Here is a 26573-nt window from a genome sequence, read left to right on the forward strand (position 1 = left end):
AACATCCCCCACACCATTACACCACCACCACCAGCCTGCACAGTGGTAACAAGGCATGATGGATCCATGTTCTCATTCTGTTTACGCCAAATTCTGACTACCGTTTGAATGTCTCAACAGAAATCGAGCCTCATCAGACCAGGCAACATTTTTCCAGTCTTCAACTGTCCAATTTTGGTGAGCTCATGCAAATTGTAGCCTCTTTTTCCTATTTGTAGTGGAGATGAGTGGTACCTGGTGGGGTCTTCTGCTGTTGTAGCCCATTCGCCTCAAGGTTGTGCGTGTTGTGGCTTCACAAATGCTTTGCTGCATACCTCGGTTGTAACGAGTGATAATTTCAGTCAAAGTTGCTCTTCTGTCAGCTTGAATCAGTCAGCCCATTCTCCTCTGACCTCTAGCATCAACAAGGTATTTTCGCCCACAGGACTGCCGCATACTGGATATTTTTCCCTTTTCACACCATTCTTTGTAAACCCTAGAAATGGTTGTGCGTGTAAATCCCAGTAACTGAGCAGATTGTGAAATACTCAGACCGGCCCGTCTGGCACCAACAACCATGCCACGCTCAAAATTGCTTAATTCACCTTTCTTTCCCATTCTGACATTCAGTTTGGAGTTCAGGAGATTGTCTTGACCAGGACCACACCCCTAAATGCATTGAAGCAACTGCCATGTGATTGGTTGATTAGATAATTGCATTAATGAGAAATTGAACAGGTGTTCCTAATAATCCTTTAGGTGAGTGTATATATGTGCACAAAACTACGCTTTTATCAAGGCTTCCGTCAGGTAGTCTTTTGAAATGAAATTTTCCTCCAATCAGTCGTAGCAACGCGCTTTCTTCCGACTTACATTTTTGTAGCTCTGATGTGTGCATCAATGTAATTTAAAAATAACGTAACACGATTGTCAATGTAACCTTTTGTAAGTAGTGCCAGGAGGATTCAGAGTATGGTGAAACTGTAGAGACAGTGTGTGTATTAATTTGTGGATTTTTCTGTGAGTATTTGGTGGCAGCGTCACAAAGTTGGTTTTGCAAGACTGCGTTAGCTGCGGAGCTCAGCTCAGAGCGAAATGAGGTGAATGGGAGGGGAGATGATAACGTGACTCTCTCACCCACCTTAACTGTCAATCCCCCCACAAAGACAGTCTCTCGGAATTTGCATAAGCACAGCCCTTCACCAGTAATTTTAACTTAGTTACAAAGTGATCAAAACTCTCATTTATATCCTGCGTCCTCTCATTAAACTTGTATCCCGCATTAGCCGTGGGTATGACAAACGCCAGCGGCAGCCTATCTATGAACTTAATTTAAACTTTAGGTTTACACTGTGCTTTGTTTCCGAAGTAGCAGCACTCATGAATATGGTTCTATGTGTGACTCGCTCGCTTCTTATTGTTTCACTGCCTTCTCAATTGTATAATGCATGTTTTCTTCAGCGCTTTTTGGAGCTCTTCCTTGTTTTCTACGTACTGCGTTGACAGTCAGTTCACGTGGGAGGCATGATGATGTCACACGGGGTTAAGAGTAAAATCTAGAAGATAAATTGAAAATAACTGGCTAATAGTTGTATCTTTTTGTTTTTTATACAAACCGTTTTAAGATTTGTAATTGTTCTAGTAGCAGTAATGACAAAGAGGTTGTAGTTGTGAAACCCAAATGCCACTTTCAGTGTATATAATTAGATTTTGTTTAGAGACAAGTAATTGAAAACCTCATATAACTATTGTATTTTTTAATCATATTTGTTGTAATTTATTCTTTGGAAAATTACTGGACAGTAAAACCTATGCATTTTAATCTAAAAATAATTGTCAATAATTCTCTCCTTAGGAAAAAGAAAGCAGCCACCAGGATATCTTATGGTACATGTATATGTAAAGATTATAAAATTCACATTCTAATCGACAACTGTTTAACATAATATTTCTTTCATATAGAAGAACCTAAAGTTGTGCCTGTGAAGAAATCTTGCCAGGAGAAATGCGAAGACCTTGGTCCAAGAATGAAACATCGGCTGTCATGAAACACTTCAACAATCATATTTTAAAAGGAAAACTGGCTTCACTGATTGAATGTAAACAGTGTTGCTTGGCTGAAGAGCCGATTTTGAATAATCAAACTGTACAAAACATAAGAGAAATAGAAGAGAATTAGAAATAAGGGTATAACATATAGAAGACAAAATGTTTAATTATAGTGTATTTAGTTGAAATGTTTGAGGAGTTCATCAAGGTGGCACGCAGAAGAGAACCACTTCAGCAGAAAATTGTACACTGAGAGGGACAAAAGGCTATGCACATGCTAGTAGAAGGTAAGAGTCAATAGCGGAGAAAAACCTTATATACAGAATTGGATTCCCCAGAAATGTAATGTGTAGGCACAGCATTTCTGAAGAGTGAAGTTCAGTTTTAGTGGAAACCTGCTGCATTTTCCAAGCATATTAAAGTTCAGACTGTCCATCAGGCGTTAGGATTTCTTGACCATCTCGTAGAAAACAAATGTGAACCAAGGAGAGAAGAAGGTTGTTAAAATCTTCGTAAGATTCATTTGTGGATGGAACAGGGCATGATGTTTTTCGGAGAGGTGAAGAGAAAGAGAGAAGGATGTGAAGTGAAAAAATGCTTGGTTGTACTCTCCAGTAACATCAAGCATCACCTTTACTCTCTCACAAACCTTTCATCACTGGAAGCAGAAAGTAGATTTGGTAGGGAATCCTTTGTGGTAGCTTTAAGGTAGTGAGGTTCAATATGTTGTAGTCACTCCCCTTTTCAACAACAGTCCTGAGCTCACAGACAGAAGGGGTATCTTCAAGTTTTAGATGGAGAGCAAAAAGGCGAACATAACTAAAGCATGGTGGTACATTTGAGAACCCACAGCAAAAGTACCACAAAACACTGCCTCTCTCATATACCATCTCACTTTCTCTTAAACCTGATCTCTTCTAAAAGGTATTCTAAACTCCCCTCCTGACTACAGACTTTATTAGGGCACTCCCTCAAGGCACCTTGAACCATCCAAGCAAGGGACTGTCCTTGAGGTTCGAGGCTACCATAGCTTTGTTTCATGGACATAAGGGTAGAGCTCCATCAGGCAGATCCTTGTTTCACACAAGCTACACAATCACATTTCTTCCAGTCTAGCACTGTGTAGTTTTAATGGTAAACTGACTGGTGTTGCAACTTAATGCAAGCCCTCTTTTGCCACATTTGTTCTCTAAAGAGTGGTTATAGTATTCTTAATGTTTTTGGGTTGCCTGCCTTTTACATTTCCACCAATACTATGGCACCGTCTCTGGCAAATGTGCATCTCATCCTGTTGCACCCTGCTCACCTCTGCAAAATATGTGCAGGATTCATTCTCAGAGTCTATTACATTTATACACTGGCATGTACAGGATATCTTCTATGTGACTGATGTGGTTCTCTTTCTGTTGAAGTAGGTATACTTGTGATTTTCCTCTACATTGTTCCACTGTAATATATCATCTATACATTGGGTATTTTTTTTTTTAATATGTATCCATAAATGTTTTTTGTGAAGGAGTTTAGAATTTTAAGTTTACAACTGAAGAAAACTTAAAAGGATGGATATCACAGTGAATGTAGTACTATGGTTTGCAATAATATACTTTTACTTAATTCTTGTATGCAGGAAAGATGACTTAAGTAAAATGTTTTTGTTATTTTGTTAATATCTGATTTGTTCTTTTTTGAGAGAAATATTTGATGTTTCAATTTGCAATTAAACTCTAGACAGTTGGGAGTGTACTACAGTGTGAAGGTTTTCTTTTGCAAGAGTTGCTGGTTGTGAATCAAAGAATAGAGTTGAAGAAGCAGTGGTAAAGAATGTAATATAAATGTAAGAAGAATCAGCTGTGGGATTTAAAAAAGGTGCTAAAGGTTGACAAAAGCAGATTGGTATCAGAATGGTGACTTTAAGGAAAAAATAAACCAATTTAGTAACATGAGAAAATGACAGGTTGTCCAAGATATGAAAGTATCTGATTTTACAAAGGAGATTGTTCTTTCATGGGACACAAACACTAAACAGGAGGTGAACAAGAACAGAAATATAAAGGTTTGGGGAGATTTCATTGTACCACTGCAAAAAATGCAAACGAGAGGAGGGTGGTCTGTTTTTCAAGGGGAATTGGCCACAAGAATTCATTTAATTCTGATAAAGAGAATGTGTTGAGTCTTTGATAAATTTTCTCATTTACTAAAATATTTAAAGATTGTTCATAATAAAAAGTTTGCAAAGTTCAATCGTTGTGGTCATTTTTGTTTTCCCTACTGAGATTGTTCTTAGTGGCTAAACACCAGTACTAAGAGTTCAGTCTTTATCAAATAAAAAATAATTTTGGTCTTGTATGGTAAGTCTTTTGTATGTCTAACCAATATCCAACATGTTACTGCAAGAATTGTGTCGGTGTATATATATGTATAAATGTAAATTAGAGCAAATTTTCTCAAAAGAGGTTTGGTATAAAAGCAAGAGGTTTGGTATAAAAGCAAGTTAGATAGAAAATTTAAGCACCGATAGCCAAGAATTGCATGAAAAAGTGGCCCAAGTTTCCTTGAAAGCTTGCATATTATAAACTTTTTAGTTAACCAATAAAAGGTGTCATTTTGCTTGACTACTCACTATACCAAGTTAGATGTAAACATTTAAGTATGCACTACTGTATAAAAATAACATTAAGTACAGGCTGTCCAATCACAGTACACAGAGGTTGGAATCTTACAGTCAAGTTAGGTCATTTAGATGGTGTGTACAATAATACCAAAGCATTAGGAATTGTGCAAATGGCACAAATACCAAAATGACCAATACTAAAGTGGCTTATTATTAAAATAAAGTAACATGGCTTATGCTAATGAAGTGACATGTTTAAAGTGACACATTATCAAAAAGGTTATATAGTGATGACCAAGTAGTGAGATGTCAGATGTGTAGTGCATTGATAATATATCAGGTAGTAAACACAAAAGCAGAGATGTAGCATCAGGCCCAGGATTAACACTCTTGCCCCTGTTGGGAAGAGTTAGAGTGATGGCTCCAGAGACAAAAGATCCTTTCTGTTTGTCTGTACTTCAGTTCTATAATATCAGCTGACCAATAAACAAACTCCTCTGTTGGTGTATAGCAGGTAATGTTCATTATACATAATAGTGGCAGTTTGCATAATGTCTTCCTCTCTGCCACTCTCACCAGGGAATCCATTTTCATACCAACCACAGATCCTACTTGCCTACTCAGCTTGTCAATACAATCATCATTTCTGTTCTTCAAGCTAACCCCAGCACATAACAGTTTAGCACAGAGTACTCGCAACCACCGACTGATGGAACATCTGCAAGAGGAGCTCAGCCTTCTCAGAACACAGAGCTGGCTATGCCCCTTCTAGAACAAAGCCTTTGTGTTCTCTGATCAGTGCAGTCTGTCATCGATCTGTACTCCAGGGTATATATATATGTCTTGGCCCACCCCACACAAACCTCTTTATTGGAGACCGGTCTGTTTACATTAAACTCAATTACATGATTATTTTGACAGCATTAATGCCTTGGGTTTTAAAAACAATTAAAATTGCAGGTGATTTCTACAAGATTTAGAATCAAGAAAGAATCAAGAAATATGCGACAAATACCTATTAACTAATCAGAAACTTTTCTTAAAGCAGATCTGTGTGAAGTAAATGAAATGTGAAGGTTTTTCTTTCGTTATATAATCATACAGCGCTAAAACAGATTTCTTGTGAATACGCCATTCAACCGAACAAAGTTCTCCAGTCTTACTAACCTTATTGTCTACTATCATATACATTACTTGGCGGTTTATTCCATGTATTTATAATTCTCTGCAGTAAGAGAACCCACCTGAACATTTGAAAAATATAATTTTACGAAGTTTCCATCTTAGAAATTCCAGATAATCTCTTCAGTTGAGTAATTGAGAACTGCTGAGTATTTGATAATATACTATCATCTGCACTGGGAATAATGTTACTAAAAATTAGGAATACACTAAAGAACTGTATGTACCAGTGAAGGTAGGTATTCATTTGCTATATTGCAATCATGCATAATGCCCTAGGACAATTTATTTATAGTCTGAGGCCTCCTGGCAGGTCCAAAAAGACACGTATGTCAATAGCGAATGTAATGGAGTTTAGGTAAAAAGCTGTGTTTAAAATATCCTATGTATGATGTTTAATTTAGGCATTCATTTGCTATATTGCAATCATGTATAATGCCCTAGGACACTCTGCTTGTAGTCTGAGGCCTCCCATGACTTGGCAAGCCCAAAAAGACAAGTATGTCAATAGCGAATATAATGAGGTTTAGATTAAAAGCTGTGTTAATCATATCTTATGTATGATGGTGAATTTAGGTATTCATTTGCTATATTGCAATCATGTATAATACCCTAAGACAATCTGTTTGTAGTCTGAGGCATTACATGACTTTGCAGGCCCAAAAACACACTTACTGTATGTCAATAGCGAATATAATGAAGTTTAGGTTAAAAGCTGTGTTAATCATATCCTATGTATGATGGTGAATTTAGGTATTCATTTGCTATACTGCAATTACACACATGTTCTAGAGTCATTTATTTATCCTTTCAGGCTTCATTTCATTTGAGAGACCAAAAAAGACTCATACGTCCATAGTGAATGTACAGAATTGTAGGTAAAACATTCTGTTTATCATATCCTATGTATGACAGTCAATTTAGATATTCAGTTGCTATATTGCAATCATGTATAATGCCCTAGGACACTCTGCTTGTAGTCTGAGGCCTCACATGACTTCGAGACCCAAAAAGACAAGTATGTCAATAACAAATATAATGAAGTTTTGGTTAAAAGCTGTGTTTATCATATCCTGTGTATGATGGTGAATTTAGGTATTCATTTGCAATACTACAATTATACACATTGTTGTAGAGTCATTTGTTTCTCCTTTCAGGCTTCACTTGGTTTGAGAGGCCAAAAAAGACTCATACGTCTATATTGAATATACAGAATTGTAGGTAAAAAATTCTCTTAATTCTATACCATGTATGACAGTCAGTTTAGGTATTCATTTGCTATACAGCAATCATGTATAATGCCCTAGGACAATTTACTTGTAGTCTGACGTCTCACACGACTTAGCAGGCCCAAAAAGACACGTATGTCAATAGTGAATATAATGAAGTTTAGGTATAAAGCTGTGTGCGTCATATCCTGTGTTTGATTGTAAATGTAGGTATTTATTTGTTATACTGCAGTTATACACAATGTTCTAGAGTCATTTATTTGTCCTTTTAGGCTTCATTTTGTTTGAGAGGCCAAAAAAGACTCATACATCCATAGTGAATATACAGAATTGTAGATTAAAAATTCTGTTTATCATATCCTATGTATGACAGTCAATTTAGGTATTCATTTGCTATATTGCAATCATGTATAATGCTCTAGGACACTCTGCTTGTAGTCTGAGGCCTCACATGACTTACAAGGCCCCAAAAGACACGTATGTCAATAGCGAATATAATGAAGTTTAGGTATAAAGCTGTGTTTATCATATCCTGTGTATGATGATGAATTTAGGGATTCGTTTCCTATACATCAATCATACACAATTTTCTAGAGTCACATATTTGTCCTTTCAGGCTTCATTTCATTTGACAGGCCAAAAAAGACTCATACGTCCATACTGAATGTACAGAATTGTGGGTAAAACATTCTGTTTATCATATCCTATGTGTGACAGTCAATTTAGGTATTAATTTGCAATATTGCAATCATGTATAATGCCCTAGGACACTCTGCTTGTAGTCTGAGGCCTCCCATGACTTGGCAGTGTAATAGCGAATATAATGAGGTTTAGGTCAAAAGCTGTGTCCTATGTATGATGGTGAATTTAGGTATTCATTTGTGATGCTACAATTATACTGTAGTAATGTGCCTTACTGGCATTACCAGTAATTAAAGAAAATTTGTTTAGCGTCCTCTCTGTAGTGTTAAGAGAGAGGCATTTGTTTAGGACAAAAAGGTATAAAGAAAGGAAATGTGCCTTTTTCTTTTATATAGTGCAGACAGACGACTTCACTGACCATATTAGCGTCTTTTGGGGAGTGTCGCGGCAGGTCTCATGTAGACTGGAAAGACAGCCTTGCCATTGACCCGCCGGGATGGCATTGTCGGTCCTCCACTCTTGCGAGTGCCTCCCGTGACATCATAAATCTAAAGGAACAAAAGAAAGTGCGAAGCACCTTCATTTTAGTTAACCCGGTTTAGCATAGGGATCTCATGTTCGTAGTTGTCTGAGCTGTAGCTCAGGGGAAGGAGGGAAGAAATGAGAAAGTACTTACTTTAACTTAAGGCAGGAAGTGCAGTCCGCGACTGAAAAGCCGGCTGCTATACGTGCGCCGGCTGCTCGATTTTTATAGTAATTATGTGGGATAGTAGACACCGCTTTTCGCAAACGCGTTCATTTCATCGCGTACCCCGGGAGGGATGACGTACGGCTGTTTAATTGGTCGGCGCAGTGGCGCCGAATACAAAAGGGAATCATGGCCTCTAGAGGGGGTCTTTTCTGACTAGTTCGTCTTGGAGGAAGGTACTGTACTTGGTAGATCTGCGTTTTAGAAGTTACCAAGCATTGAGGCTTGTGCTTTGTTTTTGTAAATATTTTTTCATATAAATATCTCTCGATTAACTTTGGTGGAGGTATTTATTGGGTTGTGGTTAGTGGTGCACTGTTTATTTTTGTATATACACTTTTTTCTGTATTTTGAATATTTTTGGGTGAATCCTGTATCATACACTGTTTGGAGGAGCAACTTCCTGACTTGGATCACTGTGGAGGAAGACAGCTTCATATTTTGCTTTTGTGTATATATATATGGATTCCACTAGTTTGTGTGCAGTATTCTTTTTCTTTTGGGACATTCAGGAAGCACTGTAAATACTGTATATAGTCATTTAATTACTGTTTTTGTGTGTCCTTTGCGGTATTGGACTGTGTATTAATATATAGAAATTCTGCAGGACATTATTTTTGATTTTTCTTTAAGTGCACCTGTAAATAAAACCTCACTTTATTTTTCAAAAAACCCAACCCTTTTTTGTGTTCGTGTCTCCCTGTCTTACACCATCATCCTGGTCACGCTTGGTCCCACATACTAGACACCTAGAGTGTAGGCTGGTGATTCTAATTCCCACTACACGGGGTGTCACATACAGTATACACATTGTTGTAGAGTCATTTGTTTGTTCTTTCAGGCTTCACTTGGTTTGAGAGGCCAAAAAAGATTCATACGTCCATAGTGAATATACCGAATTTTAGGTAAAACTTCTGTTGAGTCTATACCATGAATGACAGTCAATTTAGGTATTCATTCACTATACTGCAATCATGTATAATGACCTAGGATAATTTACTTGTAGTCTGATGACTTAGCAGGCCCAAAAAGACACGGATGTCAATAGCGAATATAATGAAGTTTAGGTATAAAGCTGTGTGTATCATATCCTGTGTCTGATTGTGAATTTAGGGATTCATTTTCTATACTGCAATTATACACAATTTTCTCGAGTCACTTATTTGTCCTTTCAGGCTTCATTTCGTTTGAGAGTCCAAAAAAGACTCATACGTCCATAGTGAATATACAGAATTGTAGGTAAAAAATTCTCATAATTCTATACCATGTATGACAGTCAATTTAAGTATTCATTTGCTATACTGCAATCATGTATAATGCCCTAGGACAATCTGTTTGTAGTCTGAGGCCTCACATGACTTTACTGGCCCAAAAAGACACATATGTCAATAGCGAATATAATGAAGTTTAGGTTAAAAGCTGTGTTTATCACATCCTGTGTATGATGGTGAGTCTAGGGATTCATTTGCTATACTGCAATTACACACAATGTTCTAGAGTCATTTGTTTGCCCTTTCAGGCTTCATTTCGTTTGACAGGCCAAAAAAGACTCATATGTCCATAGTGAATGTACAGAATTGTAGGTAAAAAATTCTGTTTATCATATCATATGTATGATGGTGAATTTAGGAATTCATTTGCTATTTTGCAATTACGCATAATGCCCTAGGACAATGTATTTGTAGTCTGAGGCCTCATGTGACTTAGCAGGCCCAAAAAAACACATATGTCAATACCTAGTATAATGAAGTTTAGGTATAAAGCTGTGTGTATCATATCCTGTGTATGATTGTGAATTTAGGTATTCATTTTGGTATACTACAATTATAGACAATACTTTTGAGTCACATATTTGTCCTTTCAGGCATCACTTGGTTTGAGAGGCCTAAAAAGACTTATACTGTACGTCCATAGTGAAAATACAGAACTGTGGGTAAAAATTTCTGTTTATTCTATACCAAGTATGACAGTCAATTTAGGTATTTATTTGCTATATTGCAATCATGTATAATGCCCTAGAAGAATTTATTTGTAGTCTGAGGCATCACATGACTTGCAAGGCCCAAAAAGACACGTATGTCAATAGCGAATATAATGAAGTTTAGGCATAAAGCTGTGTTTATCATATCCTGTACATGATTGTGAATTTACGTATTCATGTGCTATACTACAATTATACACAATGTTCTAGAGTCATTTGTTTGTCCTTTCAGGCTTCATTTGGTTTGAGAGGCTAGAAAAGACATACGTCCATATTAAACGCATAGAATTGTATGTAAAATATTCTGTTTATTCTTATACCACGTATGACAGTGAATTTAGGTATTATTTTCCTATTTGTAGTGTTAGTCCTCATCTGAATTGATTGGCTCAGAAGGACATGTTAGTTAATAGTTAATTTATTGAAAGTTATATAAAAATGTTCTCTTTATTTTGCTCTTTATTTAACTGTGAAATTAGAGTTTCACTTGTAATTATAAATATTGTAATTATGCACAATGCTCTTGGGTAATGACATTATGTACAGTATTGTTTATTGGTCGTAAACTGAATCTTAATATATCTTAGTGTGTTTGTTTTACATTTTTTGTTGGTGTGCTGTAATAAAATTTTTATAAATGTTTCCCTTGTTTTGTGTGTTGTTATCAATGCCTTACTTAAAACCCCAAGTTTCTTATGACATATTTTTAATGTCAATTTACTGTTTCTTTGCTAATGATATATGAAATGAGTGTAACTTAAAATTGGGTGTAGGTTAGTTAGGAACATGTGCTGATAGTGCATTGGCACGCCGAACACTTGACAACAATAATTGGCAATTCATTAAATTGAACCTTTACATTCATTCATGCAATCAGACTACAGCCATAACTGAGAATCTAGAAACCATGTTTTCAGTCTACATAATTCCAATTATTTCAAATCCTGATATATTATATTAACAACAATGGTTTTTATCACTAGCTTTTTCATAAATGATATTTGGATTTTTTATTTTTATTTAAAAAAACTATTAAAGGCATAATTTTTAACAATTTAAGTCTCCAATATTTGACTTTCCTGAAGCAATTATTAAGTAGTCATTTCTAGTCCTCACAAATATTTTGGTCCCTTTAATGTAGTGTGTGATTAGGAATTTCTGTGTGAAGTAAATGTCCTCATAAACAATAAAAAATTAATGTCCCCATATGCCTGTAAAAAGTCAGGTCAAGAAATATCAGTCATATCAAGAAATTCAAGTGGAATGTATCTTAATTAAGTCATAAATATAATTTATATGCATTTTTTTTAATGATAACATAAAAGGAAAGTGATGTCCTCATAATGCAGGATTAGTTCAGGTGACCCTCATAAACCACATTTACCAGTATGTGTGTGTGTGTGTATATATATATATATATATATACATATATATACAGTATATATACATACACACACATATACATATATACATATAGTATACAGTGGTGTAAAAAACTATTTGCCCCCTTCCTGATTTCTTATTCTTTTGCATGTTTGTCACACAAAATGTTTCTGATCATTAAACACATTTAACTATTAGTCAAATATAACACAAGTAAACACAAAATGCAGTTTTTAAATGACGGTTTTTATTATTTAGGGGAAAAAATCCAAACCTACATGGCCCTGTGTGAAAAAGTAATTGCCCCTTGTTAAAAATAACCTAACTGTGGTGTATCACACCTGAGTTCAATTTCGTAGCCACCCCCAGGCCTGATTACTGCCACACGTGTTTCAATCAAGAAATCACTTAAATAGGACCTGCCTGACACAGAGAAGTAGACCAAAAGCACCTCAAAAGCTAGACATCATGCCAAGATCCAAAGAAATTCAGGAACAAATGAGAACAGAAGTAATTGAGATCTATCAGTCTGGTAAAGGTTATAAAGCCATTTCTAAAGCTTTGGGACTCCAGCGAACCACAGTGAGAGCCATTATCCACAAATGGCAAAAACATGGAACAGTGGTGAACCTTCCCAGGAGTGGCCGGCCGACCAAAATTACCCCAAGAGCGCAGAGACGACTCATCCGAGAGGTCACAAAGACCCCAGGACAACGCCTAAAGAACTGCAGGCCTCACTTGCCTCAATTAAGGTCAGTGTTCACGACTCCACCATAAGAAAGAGACTGGGACAAAACGGCCTGCATGGCAGATTTCCAAGACGCAAACCACTGTTAAGCAAAAAGAACATTAGGACTTGTCTCAATTTTGCTAAGAAACATCTCAATGATTGCCAAGACTTTTGGGAAAATACCTTGTGGACTGATGAGACAAAAGTTGAACTTTTGGAAGGAAAATGTCCGTTACATCTGGCGAAAAGGAACACAGCATTTCAGAAAAAGAACATCATACCAACAGTAAAATATGGTGGTGGTAGTGTGATGGTCTGGGGTTGTTTTGCTGCTTCAGGACCTGGAAGGCTTGCTGTGATAGATGGAACCATGAATTCTACTGTCTACCAAAAAATCCTGAAGGAGAATGTCCGCCATCTGTTTGTCAACTCAAGCTGAAGCGATCTTGGGTGCTGCAACAGGACAATGACCCAAAACACACCAGCAAATCCACCTCTGAATGGCTGAAGAAAAACAACATGAAGACTTTGGAGTGGCCTAGTCAAAGTCCTGACCTGAATCCAATTGAGATGCTATGGCATGACCTTCAAAAGGTGGTTCATGCTAGAAAACCCTCAAATAAAGCTGAATTACAACAATTCTGTAAAGATGAGTGGGCCAAAATTCCTCCAGAGCGCTGTAAAAGACTCATTGCAAGTTATCGCAAACGCTTGATTGCAGTTATTGCTGCTAAGGGTGGCCCAACCAGTTATTAGGTTCAGGGGCAATTACTTTTTCACACAGGGCCATGTAGGTTTGGATTTTTTTTTCTCCCTAAATAATAAAAACCATCATTTAAAAACTGCATTTTGTGTTTACTTATTTACTTACATATTTGACTAATGGTTAAATGTGTTTGATGATCAGAAACATTTTGTGTGACAAACATGCAAAAGAATAAGAAATCAGGAAGGGGGCAGATAGTTTTTCACACCACTGTATATATATATATATGTGTGTGTGTGTATATATATATATATATATATATACCTGTATATATATATATATATATACACACACACACACTCATAACAGTGACAAAACAATTACATTGACAATCATGTTACGTTATTTTTAAAATGTTTCCTTTTCTTTTTCATAACTTCTTTAACACACTACTTCTCCGCTGCGAAGTGCGGGTATTTTGCTAGTATTTATATATTTACAGATTAATTTTATAAACACTGACCTTAGAGATCAGCTGTCAATTGAAATGCTAAATGGGATACTGTGAGCGAAAACAATTAAAGACAGTAAAACATAATTAATGTTGTAAATGTGACCATGTACGACCAATAAATGCTAAGCTGGCAGCTCTGCACTATTGAGAAGGTCCATATTTAGACTTTTTAAAATGAGAATATGGTGTCAGTTAAAAATATGGCATGTTTCAAAATAACAGTCATGTCAGAAAAACTACAAATGTAAGATTGGCAGCCATGGGCTGATTGTCTCTCTAGCAGTTCTGAGTGTTCATATTTACTGCTGACATAGGATTAGGGAGAGGGTTCACCTCTTTTGAGTTTCTATAGTCCAGAGTTTGTAGCAATTAATCAGAAGTTGAATCCCCTTAAAGTATCAAGTGCTCACATTTGCTGACATGATATTGATCAGCAATTGGAAAATACTTTGTTATAACCTGTCTGATTTTCAGGGACAGGGGCAAAAAAAAAAAAAACTACGGACCAGTAGCTGGGAAACACTGTACTATAGCAACGTACGGTTCCTGGAAATTAAAGGCTTAGTGTGTAAGACTGTATATTATTCCTCCTCTGCTGAACTGTAATGATGTTATTTTTTTTTCTCCTAATTTTAAAGGATTAGTGCCAAACACAATTAACGGAGCCCAAAAAACTCTCGAATATATAAACTAATGTTAAAAAAAAATACTGTAGATATTATTAAGAAGATTAAACTAATGTATTCTGCTAGATTGTGTGTATCAAAGTACACAATAATATAAAAACATACAAAATGCTACTCATAGGACCTAAAGCCTGTCAAGTAGTATATCACTGATACACTAATAGAAATCACATTGTTAACTGTATAACTTTTTGTTTAAGCAGACGCAGTCATAACCATCTCTTTCGTTTTGCATTCTAAAAAAATGTCTGCTCAGTCCTCAGAATTGTAATATTTATCGCTTTATTATCAGATATGAATAAAATGTTTACTCACAAGAATTCTCCTACTACATGAGACAAGAAACACAAAACTCTTGCAAGACAACAAGTCTATCTGAAGCATTCTTGTATGATCCACAGTATTTCAATTTAAAGCAGAATATTAATTAAATAAAATTTATTTTCATTGCTTCTGTTAGCTGTGGTATAATTTTCATTGTACAATTTTTTAAATCATACTTTAACCTAAATAAACTTATTCTAAATGCTTCTACTCCTTATTTTCAATATAGTTTTATTTGAATAGTGCATGTTGATTTTAGGTGGATATGAATGATGCATTAATGAATTCAGAGGCAAAAGTAAAAGAAAACATTAGTAATCTGAGTGAAATATAATAACAAAATGTTATATTTATAAAACAGCTATGTGCCAGTTTGTTTATTTTCTGTTCCATTGGTGATAATTGAAGTACTGTATAAAAAATAATTTGTCTTTAAATATGCACAATTAAACCAAGCACTTTACTACACAATTGTTTATTTCCTCTTCAAACTAGGATTTGCAATCTGCAGATTAAAAATGATATTTTTTGGACATGGGGAACTTGTGCCTAGGTTAGCATCCTTGCCTCCAAATTGTACACACACACACACACATATATATAATGTTTTTTTATATATAATATATATAATGAGGGGCCGTTCAGGAAAAAAAGATTGGTTTGTAAATGTATACATTGGTTCAGATATTTATATCGGCTCAGATACATTGGTTTTAATACATCCGTTCAGATATATATATCGGTTCAGATATATACGTTGGTTGGAATACATCCGGTCAGATATATACATTGGCTGAGATATCTATAAATTGGTTTATCAGATATTTAAAATATTTTTTTATTTTTACTGCCACTTCACAGATCAACAATCCCCAACTTGGTCATTGTCAGAATAAGTCTTTTAACTTTTTTCCATCTGAAAGAGTTGGCATCAGGTTGAGTGTCACTTTTAAACTGTAATAGTATGAGCGAGTGTTAGTGTGGCAAGCACTAGATTGGCATTTCTTTCCGTCTCATTTTTTGTCTTCAGGCCCAAGCCTGTAAATCTCTTTTGTAAATGGGTGGCTTGGATAGAGGACAGATACTAACAATTTTCAATGCTATTTAAAAAATACTAAAAGATATTTGTGTATGTGTGTTGTAGTGCCCCATTTTGTAAGTATTACATCTATTGAAGAAGTCAACTTAAACAAAGAAAATGTACATTTTGCCGGTTTGTTTGAAGTGTTTTACATTATTAACCATATTATTAATTGGTGCGTGAATATAATTTTTTCAAGGGGATGACCTCTACTCTTGTCAAAAAAGACAAGCGGGGCAACAGGAGGAATATGAAAGTTATTTGTTGAGTTTAGGAAAAAAAGGATACTTGTAAGGAAGTTCATGCCAGTGCTATCGGTGTACATTCTGGAATTTATAAAACTGCTGATATTATTTTACAAAGATGTTATTGGCCTGGTTTTATGCTGACATTAAAATGGCTACTTTTTCTGATAATTATAATCATTATTTTAATTAAAAGACTATAATTGTCAGAACGTATTGAATAACATGTTTTAATATCTCAGTTGCTGTTTGTCGAACTCTTTAATTGACTTGTCATACAAATGTGTATCAGTGGATATTTGGTACTTCATTTGACAAATAATGTGAATGTTTCCAAGTCTCATATATTTAAGATAGACAGAATTTTATTTGTCCTCTAAGGAAAAATGTGCTTCTTTTTTTAACAGTGGCTGAATGAATAAATAAATTAATCTATACTAATAAAAGGCAAAGCCCTCACTGACTCACTCACTCACTGATTGACTCATCACTAATTCTCCAAGTTCCCGTGTGGGTAGAAGGCTGAAATTTGACAGGCTCATTCCTTACAGCTTCCTTACAAAAGTTGGGCAGGTTTCATTTCGAAATTCTACGCGTAATGGTCATAACTGGAAGCTATTTTTCCATTTACTGTAATGGAGTTGAGCTCGAAAGCCGTGGGGGGGAGTTTCGTGTGACATCATCACGCCTCCCACGTAATCACGTGAACTGACTGTCAACGCAGTATGTAGAAAACCAGGAAGAGCTCCAAAAACCGTTGAAGAAAACATGCATTATATAATTGAGAAGGCAGCGAAACAATAAGAAGCGAGCAAATGACATATACAACCATATTCATGACTGCTTCTACTTCGGAAACAAAGCACGGAGCAAACCTTAAGTTTAAATTAAGTTCATTGACAGGCTGCCGCTGACGTTTGTCATGCCCATGGGTAATGCGGGATACAAGTTTAATAAGAGGACGCAGGATATAAACAGGAGTTTTGATCACTTTGTAATTGCAGGTGAGGGGCTGTGCTTATGCAAATTCCGAGAGACTGTGTTTGTGGGGGATTGACAGTTAAGGCGGGTGGGGGAGTCACGTCATCATCGCCCCTCCCATTCACCTCATTTCGCTCTGAGGTGAGCTCCGCAGCTAACAGTGTTACAGAAGCGAGTTTGTGACGCTGCCACCAAATACTCACAGAAAAATCCACAAGTTAATACACACGCTGTCTCTACAGTTTCTCCACACTGAATCCTCCAGGCACTACTTACAAAAGGTTACATTGACAATCGTGTTACATTATTTTTAAAATGTTTCCTTTTCTTAGCACAAGTACAGCTGAGAAGCTTCGATGCATGTGCTCCATAACGTGTTAAAAAATCACGCATTTATTCACACTTTGCATTACAAACAAAGGGGAACTTATGTCAATGCATGATTTCCTGGTACACCGATTACATTGATCAGCGCTTCATGATTCATTTTACCCTTGCACCCCCTTGGTTTGAGAAGAAGTGTGAAAAAATATGAGGTTAACACAGAAAAACAGATCACCAATTGAAACTTTATGAATCATCGATTCGCCATCAATAATTGTTTTGGTAAAGCCATACTCAGTGTAATCCTCCTTCCATTTTATAATTTTTCCGCCACTAGCCATGATTAAATAAACGGTAAAAAAGTAAGAGTGAAGCAAGGGTGACTTATTCAGGCTGGCAGGCGACAGCTCAATAGCTCGAATTTGGATATAAGTGGGTTCTATTTAGTCGCCAGAAATATCTTTGTTAGGAATGGAAATTGAATTTAGTCTTTAAATTTCAGTTAACTTAGTTCAGTTCAGAGTCGTTTCAATCAATAGATTTTGACTTTCACTTTATATATTTAGGAGTTAGTTTATATAATCCGATGTTGACTTTATATAATCAGGAATGACTTTATAAATTCCGACACTGACTTTATATATTCAGGTTTTGACTTTATATATTCCAGCGCTGACTTTATATATTCCAGCGATGACTTTATATATTCAACTTTTGACTTTATATATTCAGAAACAAGTTTGACTTTATATATACCGAAGCTGACTTTATATATTCAAGTTTTGACTTTATATATTCCAGCGCTGACTTTATATATTCAAGTTTTGACTTTATATATTCTGACGCCGACTTTATATATTCATAAAATCAATGTACAGTGGAACCTTGGTTCACGACCATAATTCATTCCAGAACTTTGGTCGTAAACCGAGTTGGTCATGAACCGAAGCAGTTTCCCCCATAGGATTGTATGTAAATACAATTAATCCGTTCCAGACCGTACAAACTGTATGTAAATATATGTAAAGATTAAGCACAAATATAGTTAATTACACCATAGAATGCACAGTGTAATAGTAAACTAATGTAAAACATTGAATAACACTGACACAAAACACCCAGGCTCCCTGCTCAGCTACACGAGCTGGCTAGCTCACGCTCTCTCTCTCTCTCTCTCTCTCTCTGTAGCACACACACACACACACCCCACCCACCCCCTATCCTCCCCCCCCATCCCTTCCCTGTCAGCTGCCCACACACTCTCTCTCTCTGCGCTTGCTCGCTCATGCTCTCTAATCTCTCTGTAGCACGTGCTCGCTCTCTCTCTGCGCTTGCTCGTGCAGCATTTTTTTAAAATGAGTTTTAAGCACAGCGGAAAAAAAGGAACATTAGAACAAATCCGAAGTGTATGCAAAAACCAACCACAAGCAACCAAATAAGTAAGATTGCAGGAGATCACGCTATTAACCTTAAAGCCGGATCGCTGTAAACACTGTTTTAAAAATCAGTTTTAAGCACAGGGAAAAAAACGAACATTTGAAAAAAGAGAAAAGTAACATTGCAACAATTCACTTCTACGAACAGAAAAATTCACTTTTGAAAAATCCGCAATACAAAAACCACCAAGAAAACTAACCTTGCATGAGTCGAGTTCTGGCATGAAGTGTTTTCCTTTAGGTATTTTCTCTCTTGTGATTTCTTGGGTTTCTGGTGTTTTTAGCTGTTTAGCTGGTGGGAGTGAAAGCCTCATGCAGCCATTCCAAAAAGAAAGTCCTTGTGACCCAACCCTTCATGTTTGCCCTCCACATTACTGGCAGTCTGGCTTTGTTTACATTGTGCTGCTTGAAAGCACGAGGGTTCTCAGATTGGTAAATGAGTAAACTGGTAAACAGTTTTTCCACCTCTTGTAATTTCTTTCTTTACTTCGATTTCAATTTTCTTCAAAACTTTCTTCTCACCACTCTTCACTTGCTTAGAAGCCAATGGAAGGAAAACAATGAGCAGAGCTCTTGCAGCCACGCTCTCTCTCTCTTTCTCTCTCAGCCTGCCTGTGGTGGGGGGATGGTGCGCTTGCACGTACAGCCTGCAGATAGGCAGGCAAACACGCAGCAATCTCCTCCTCCCCCTCCCCAGCAGGCACGTGGCTCGCTCGTTCTCTCTCTCTCTCTCTCTCTCTCTCTCTCTCTCTCTCTCTCTCTCTCTCTCAGCTCAGGCAGGCAAGGGAAACTGGCTTATTCATATACCGAGTGTGTGGTTGTGAACCGAGGCAAAAGTTTGGCGAGCTTTTTGGTCGTGAACCGAGACGTTCGTGAACCGAGGTTTCACTGTATTTGCCTGTTTGGCACCCCATAGTATATGTGTGTGTCTGTATATATGTGCACATGTGTATATATATATATATATATATATATATATATATATATATATATATATATATATATATATATATATATATATATACATGCCAGCAACACTCATGACAATGACAAAACAATCACATTGTCAATCATGTTACGTTATTATTAAAATGTTTCCTTTTCTTTTTACTTCTCCGCTGCCAAGCGCTGGTATTTTGCTATATATATATATATATATAGAGAGAGAGAGAGAGATATGAAAACAACACTCATATCAATGACAAAACAATTACATTAACAATCATGTTACGTTATTTTTTATTTTTTTATTTTTTATTATCTTTTTCATAACTTCTTTTTCATAACACACTACTTCTCCGCTGCGAAGCGCGGGTATTCTGCTAGTATTAATATATAATGAAAAAACAGCCAATCCAATAACAATTTGAGCTGTCTAATGTTCATTCTGCAAGCAACAGTTGGGGCTCACAACTCTGAGGCAAAAGCTCAGCTGTAGAACTGAGTGGAGAGGACAATGGGACACAGTAGACCTGAAAGTGATGTAGAAGACTTTCATCAATCATTACCATGGATTTCAGATATTACTTATGCAGGTTTCATTTTGAAAGCAGGTGACAAGATGCACACAAACCCATGGATCTGCTCCAGCCATGGAAATGAGTGTTCCCTGTAGGGGATAGGATGCAGACACATAGTGGAGAAGATTATATAGAAAACTATACCTACGACCTTTTAAAATCAATTTTGCATAATTTTACCTCTCTATCATTTTGTAATCAGCAGTCACAGGGCACACATTTTATGGCTCTGCAGCAGCCATGGAAATGAGCGTCCCGACCAGTGGATGAGACATGCGTTTTCATTCCAGTAGTTTTAATGACTCACATGGCGGAGGTGAAATTTCAGTTCAACAACAATGCCTTTCCCGTGGATTTTTTTTTCCTTTTTTCCTTTTTTTTCTCAAGGAAAAACCACCTGTGCAAATGTTTAAGAGCAAGCTATCACTTATAGCATGTCAATGGATTGCTACATTTATTTTAACGAGCTGTCTTTTAAATGTTTTGTAAAGTGTTACTGGGTGTCGAGCAATGTGTTATTATTACTAATATTTTACTAAATCATACTATCCACATTTCTTTGTTGATAAGCCCTGTTGAAGAATTTTTTGATAACAGAACAATAAACACGCCAAAACGACTGAAAATACAACTGACTGGTATTTTTCAATATCATTTTAACAAAGTTTACTGTCCGCCCTCAATCACAGAGCACCCCAGTAAAACGTCAATAGCGTTTAATATACCTGCAGCCTTAGAACGCAGACATCAGGACATCACTGCATGTGCATGTTTAATAACAGATATGACAGCATTTTGCACAGAGCATGCGTTAAAACAAAAGACAAGCGGCGTGCAAACGTACGCAATCAAGAGGAGTTCCTCAGCAGTCACATCTCAGTGCACCTAAGAGAAAGGACACTGAATTCTATGAGGCACCGATATTTTAGAGCACCAGTTCAAATATTTATTGATTGATTAGGATCAGCGATTTTCAACTGTTCATAGGTGTCCCGTAAGATTTTTTTTTAAGCAAGACTTCTTTGAAGAAATATGACAAAAAATAAGTCTACGACGCAGATTCTATACCATTTTATATGATTTGTATATCATTATATTAAATTAAATGCTGCCAATAAGGAATAATAGAAATCACCACGCAGCTTTCTATCTTTGATGAACTAACGTTTTATGGGGTGAAAAAAATGATCGCCTGTGACAGATACACTTAATCAGTAATGTATGTGACCTACGATTTGTGACTTTAAGTGTGTGTGTGTTGTTTGCTTGTCTACGTGCGTGTGTGGTTTTGTTTGTTTTACAATAAAACAGACATCAGTTATTTGTGAAGCAGGAATATTCTGATCATTCTGATCACTGATAAACATTCAAAAGAAACAGCGCTATTCCATTGTTTTCCTCCATAACATCCTTTCATCAAACAGGGCTAATGTCCTTGCTGAAACAGATCGCCCTTTAATGAAATAACAGAAATCACTGTTCGTTTTTCGGTTAATGATAAACCAGTGTCTTTTGATGATCGCCCCTGACACATACACTTAATCAGTAGTATGTGGGACCCACGATTTGTGAGTTTGAGCTTGTGTGCGTGTACGTGCGTGTGTACTTGTGCATGTGTGTGGTTTTGTCAGTTTTATTATAAAAACAGTTAAACATCAGTTATTTGTGAAGCAGGAATATTCTGGTTATTTTGATCCCTGATCAACATTTAAAAGAAACAGAGCAACTCCAGTGTCTTCCTCCGTAACATCCTTTCAGCAAATGGGACTAAGTTCCTTGCTGAAGCAGGTCGCCCTTTAATGAAATGCTGCCAATGCGGAATAACAGATATCATATGCTACTTGTATAAAATATGCACAGTAATTACAACAGTGTTGAAACAATGATGGACATGCTAAACATGGGTGGTCGCGTTGTGCCTGCCCATAAATCCCAACCAATGTATTTATTTGAACGGATGTATTCAAACCGATGTATATATCTGAACCAATGCATCCCAACCAATGTATATATCTGAACCGATATATATATCTGAACGGATGTATTAAAACCAATGTATATATTGAAACAAATGTATTTGAGCCGATATATATATCTAAACCAATGTATATATTTACGAACCAATCTTTTTTTTTGAATGGCCCCTCATAATATATATATATATATATATCGCAAGGAGAGTCAGGTGTGCTCAGCTGAGAGTCACGTGTGCTTTGTGCTGACGTGTGCTTTGCAAACGCTAGAGTCTGTTGAGAGTTGTTGGTTTGTTCTGTGGTGTGAGATTTAAATAAAAAAAATACATTTTGCTCTTAAAAACTTGGGTTTTGGTTGCCGCTAAGGAACCGTGTGGGAATTTTAAAGCTTTTTCCCTTTAGAAGGGTTTTTTTGCTTTTTTTTCGCCCGCACAAGAGCAAAAGTAGCTGGGTGTTTGGAAGTGTGCTTGGAAAAGTTATTTGTACTTGTACTTGTTCTTTTTCTTGTTATCTGTATTTGAATTAGCATCGAGGCGGCAGGGTAGAAAGCAGCAGTAACTGATATCGGCATTTGTAAATAAATAACCGTGTTGTCCTAACAGCGATTCCTTAGTTTAAAGGAAAAGAATAAAAGGCCGCAGCTGACTTAAAAGTAAAAGGTGGAAACTCAGTAAAGCGCAGGTAAGCGGCCTGCGTTAAGACACCGATCAGGCACAAGGAGCAGTAGGAGCAAATAAGGTAGTAAAGTTTTATTTATTTGTTTATTTTAGATTAAACAGTCCTTAGCGGTCCAGAGGTAGAACAGTTAAGTGGGCGACAGCGTATTGGTTCATTAATACGGGGGAATACAAACAGTGCGAGTGAAGAGCTTATAAGTAAGAAGAGAGCAAAGTTAGGAGAAGAGACAGAGAAAAGTAAAGTTAACCTCATAGAAAGGCAAATAGCAGGCAGCTGAGAGGGAGAACAGTACAGGAGCTTAAGGGGAAAAGGTGTAAAATATATGTAGCAGATCTTAGTGTTACCATTTAAGTTAAGGAGCAGCTGAAAGAAGAAGAAATTTAATTGTAAGAAAAAAAAAATAGTTAAGGCAGCTTAGTAATCCCAAGTCAAATTTTAATAATGAGGCCAGTGCAATGCAAGTCCTGTTGGATGTTGGACTTTTTAGATGATGGTTTGGAAGAGCCAGTTGTCTATGAGGGCTACATCTGCAAGAGATGCCAGCTGATCCAGCACCTCGAGCTCAGGGTCGCTGAACTGGAGGAGGAGTTGGCTGACCTGCGTTGTAATAGAAAATTGGCGGACTTGGCCCAGGTGTCCTTTAGAGAGATAGTGTGCACCCCTAAGGTGGCGCGGGAGGAGATTCCAGACCAGACAGGTAGGAATAGGTGGGTCACGGTCACAAGGTGTAAAGGTAAAGGGTGCACACTGTCAGGGGGCATCAACCCCAGAATTAGAAGTGTCTAACCGTTATCATGTCCTGGCGGAGCTGGACGGTGACTCTGATAATTCTGAGGTGGTAGGCAGGGTTGAGGAGCCCCAATGGGCCACCTCAAAACCAGTTCCCAAAAAGAGAGAGGTAGTGATAGTTGGGGACTCAATCATTAGGGGGATTGAAGCGCAGGTGTGCTCCAGAGAGAGAGTCTCGTACGGTGTGTTGCCTTCCGGGAGCACAGGTGGGAGACCTCCCTGGAAGGGTGGATAGGCTCTTGGCCAGAGCGGGGGTGGATCCAGTTGTCATTGTCCACGTTGGAACAAATGACATACATAAGGGTAGTCTGTCAGTTCTGCGATCCAAATTCAAAGAGTTAGGTACCAAGCTGAGGAGCAGAACTGACAAGGTAGTCTTCTCCGAGTTCTGCCTGTGCCACGCGCCAGTACAGGTAAGATTGAGGAGATTAGAAGGCTTAACGCGTGGCTCAAATCTTGGTGCAGGGTAGAAGGGTATAGGTTTATGGGGCATTGGGACTCCTTTTGGAACAGATGGGACCTGTTCCGCCGTGACGGGTTACATCTGAACGGAGGGGCACCAATGTATTGGGGAGGCGTATGTGTAGGCTAGTCGAGGATTGTTTAAACTAGGGAATGGGGGCAGGGAGTTTAGGACAGGCCAGATTTAGATCTATACATGGAAGAACAAACAATGGTGTAGAAATAAAAATGCATAGTAATGTAAATTTTAAGCAAACACATAAAGGTAGAAGGATTAACACATTAAAATAGCTTGCCTTAATGCTAGAAGTATCAAAAATAAGGTAAGTGAGTTGGAGTTGTATGTAGCAGAGCATAATTATGATATTATAGCAATAACGGAAACCTGGCTAAATAACAAAGATGGGGATGAGTGTAACATAGAGGGATACACATTTTTTAGGAAGGATAGACAGAACAGAAAAGGAGGTGGGGTTGCTGTTTATGCCAAACAGGGTTTAAATGTAAGTCATCTTCAGTTGGATGATGAGCCCCATCTTAGTGAGGACATGTGGCTTCGCCTGGAAAATATTAGGGAAAAGGTCTTATTTTAGGAGTGTGTTATAGACCACCCAATTCAGACAGTAATTTCAACACACATCTTTTTAGTAATATCAAAAAGGCAAGTTTACAGGGGATATTATAGTCATGGGGGACTTTAATTATCCAAATATTAACTGGGATAACCTTACAGATGGAGGAGCACAAGAGCAGGAGTTTTTAGAAGTAATCAGCGACTGATTTTTAACATAGCATGTTAAAGCACCAACAAGGGGTGAAGCCTATCTGGATTTAGTATTCTGTAATAATCAGGATAGAATTGAGGGTGTAGAGGTGATTGAACCACTAGGGTCAAGTGACCATAATGTAATACAATTCTCAGTATTTTGTAAGAGTACAGATGCAAAGACTAAAATTGTTAAGTTGAACTTTGGTAGGGCTAATTTTGAGCAGATGCGACAAAGTCTAAGTAGGATAGACTGGGATAAGCTTTTAAATGTGGAGACAGTCGAGGAGCAGTGGAACAGGTTTAAAAATGTTTTACATGTAATGCAGGACAGATACATACCTAAATTTGGAAGTAATAGGAAACTAAAAAAAACTCCATGATGGATTAATAAAGATTTAAAAAAGAAGTTGCAAAGGAAAAAACTGCTGTATAAGGCATATAAGACTAATGACTGCAAAGAGAACCGTAGCACGTATGAGAAAATGAGGGCAACCATGAGGGCAAAGAACAGTTAAGGAGGAGGTCAAGATCATCAGGAATAGTAAAGGGGAATTAAAAGATACAGACAATGAAATAGCAGATGCCCTAAACTTACATTTTTCTGAGGTGTTTACAAGTGAGCAAGTGGAAAACCTCCTAGAGGTAAATGCGACTACTAAGGAGGTATTGAGGGATTTGGAAATTGTAGAGGGAGAAGTGCTGCTCAGATTAACCTCCTAAGACCGAACTCTTTCATGGCATGCATTTTAATTTCTCTTTGCTATTTGGGATGATTGGGACCTGATAAATATAAAAACAAAGAATTATCTTTTTACCTGATGTAGTTTCTGAGAAAAATGATGTCCGCATATGAGGACATTCGTTTTAAATTTCGATAGAACACTATAAAGCCACAATTGAGTAATGATGGGCAAAACTCTTTATTTGGTGTCAGAACACAGCAGCATTTTTCCTGAGTACAAAAACAAAATGAGAAGCAACAATTGTGCCCCTTTGAGCAATATGGCTCATTTGAAGTGCTGCTAACAGTTGCAGGAAGACATATGTCTGTAACAAAGTAAAAAAGTAAAGATTTCTGAACATCACATGAAACACAAAACATTTCACTCCAAAACTGCTACTTCAAACTTTTTTCCCCCGTGGCAACATGTTTACACTTATGTGTGAAAGGCTGTGTAACAGTTTGCGATCTGCCTGTAAGCAGAGGAACACCTTGCATGTAACACACTTCACTCGAGTTTTCCCTGAGCAGCCTTTTGCTCTGCAGCGCGTTGCATTCTTCATTTTACTACCTCTGGCAGATGTGCATTAGCCTTCCTGCGGAATGAGACATGGGCACTGCCTTCACTGGATGCTTTTTCCTTGGATTAACACGTCTGGGTCATCTTCCTACGCTGAAAAGTCAGAGCTGTCATTGGCATGCTAAGCCAAGAAGGTCATGGCCACTTCCATGCGAAATTCAAGAAACTGCATGATGTTCTTCTTTGGTGTGCCACATACAGTAAGGTCTTTGTGGTACAGTAGCCAACTGTTGGCTAAAGCCAGATCCGT

This window comes from Polypterus senegalus, chromosome 14, assembly GCF_016835505.1.
Source record: "Polypterus senegalus isolate Bchr_013 chromosome 14, ASM1683550v1, whole genome shotgun sequence".
NCBI lineage: Eukaryota > Metazoa > Chordata > Cladistia > Polypteriformes > Polypteridae > Polypterus > Polypterus senegalus.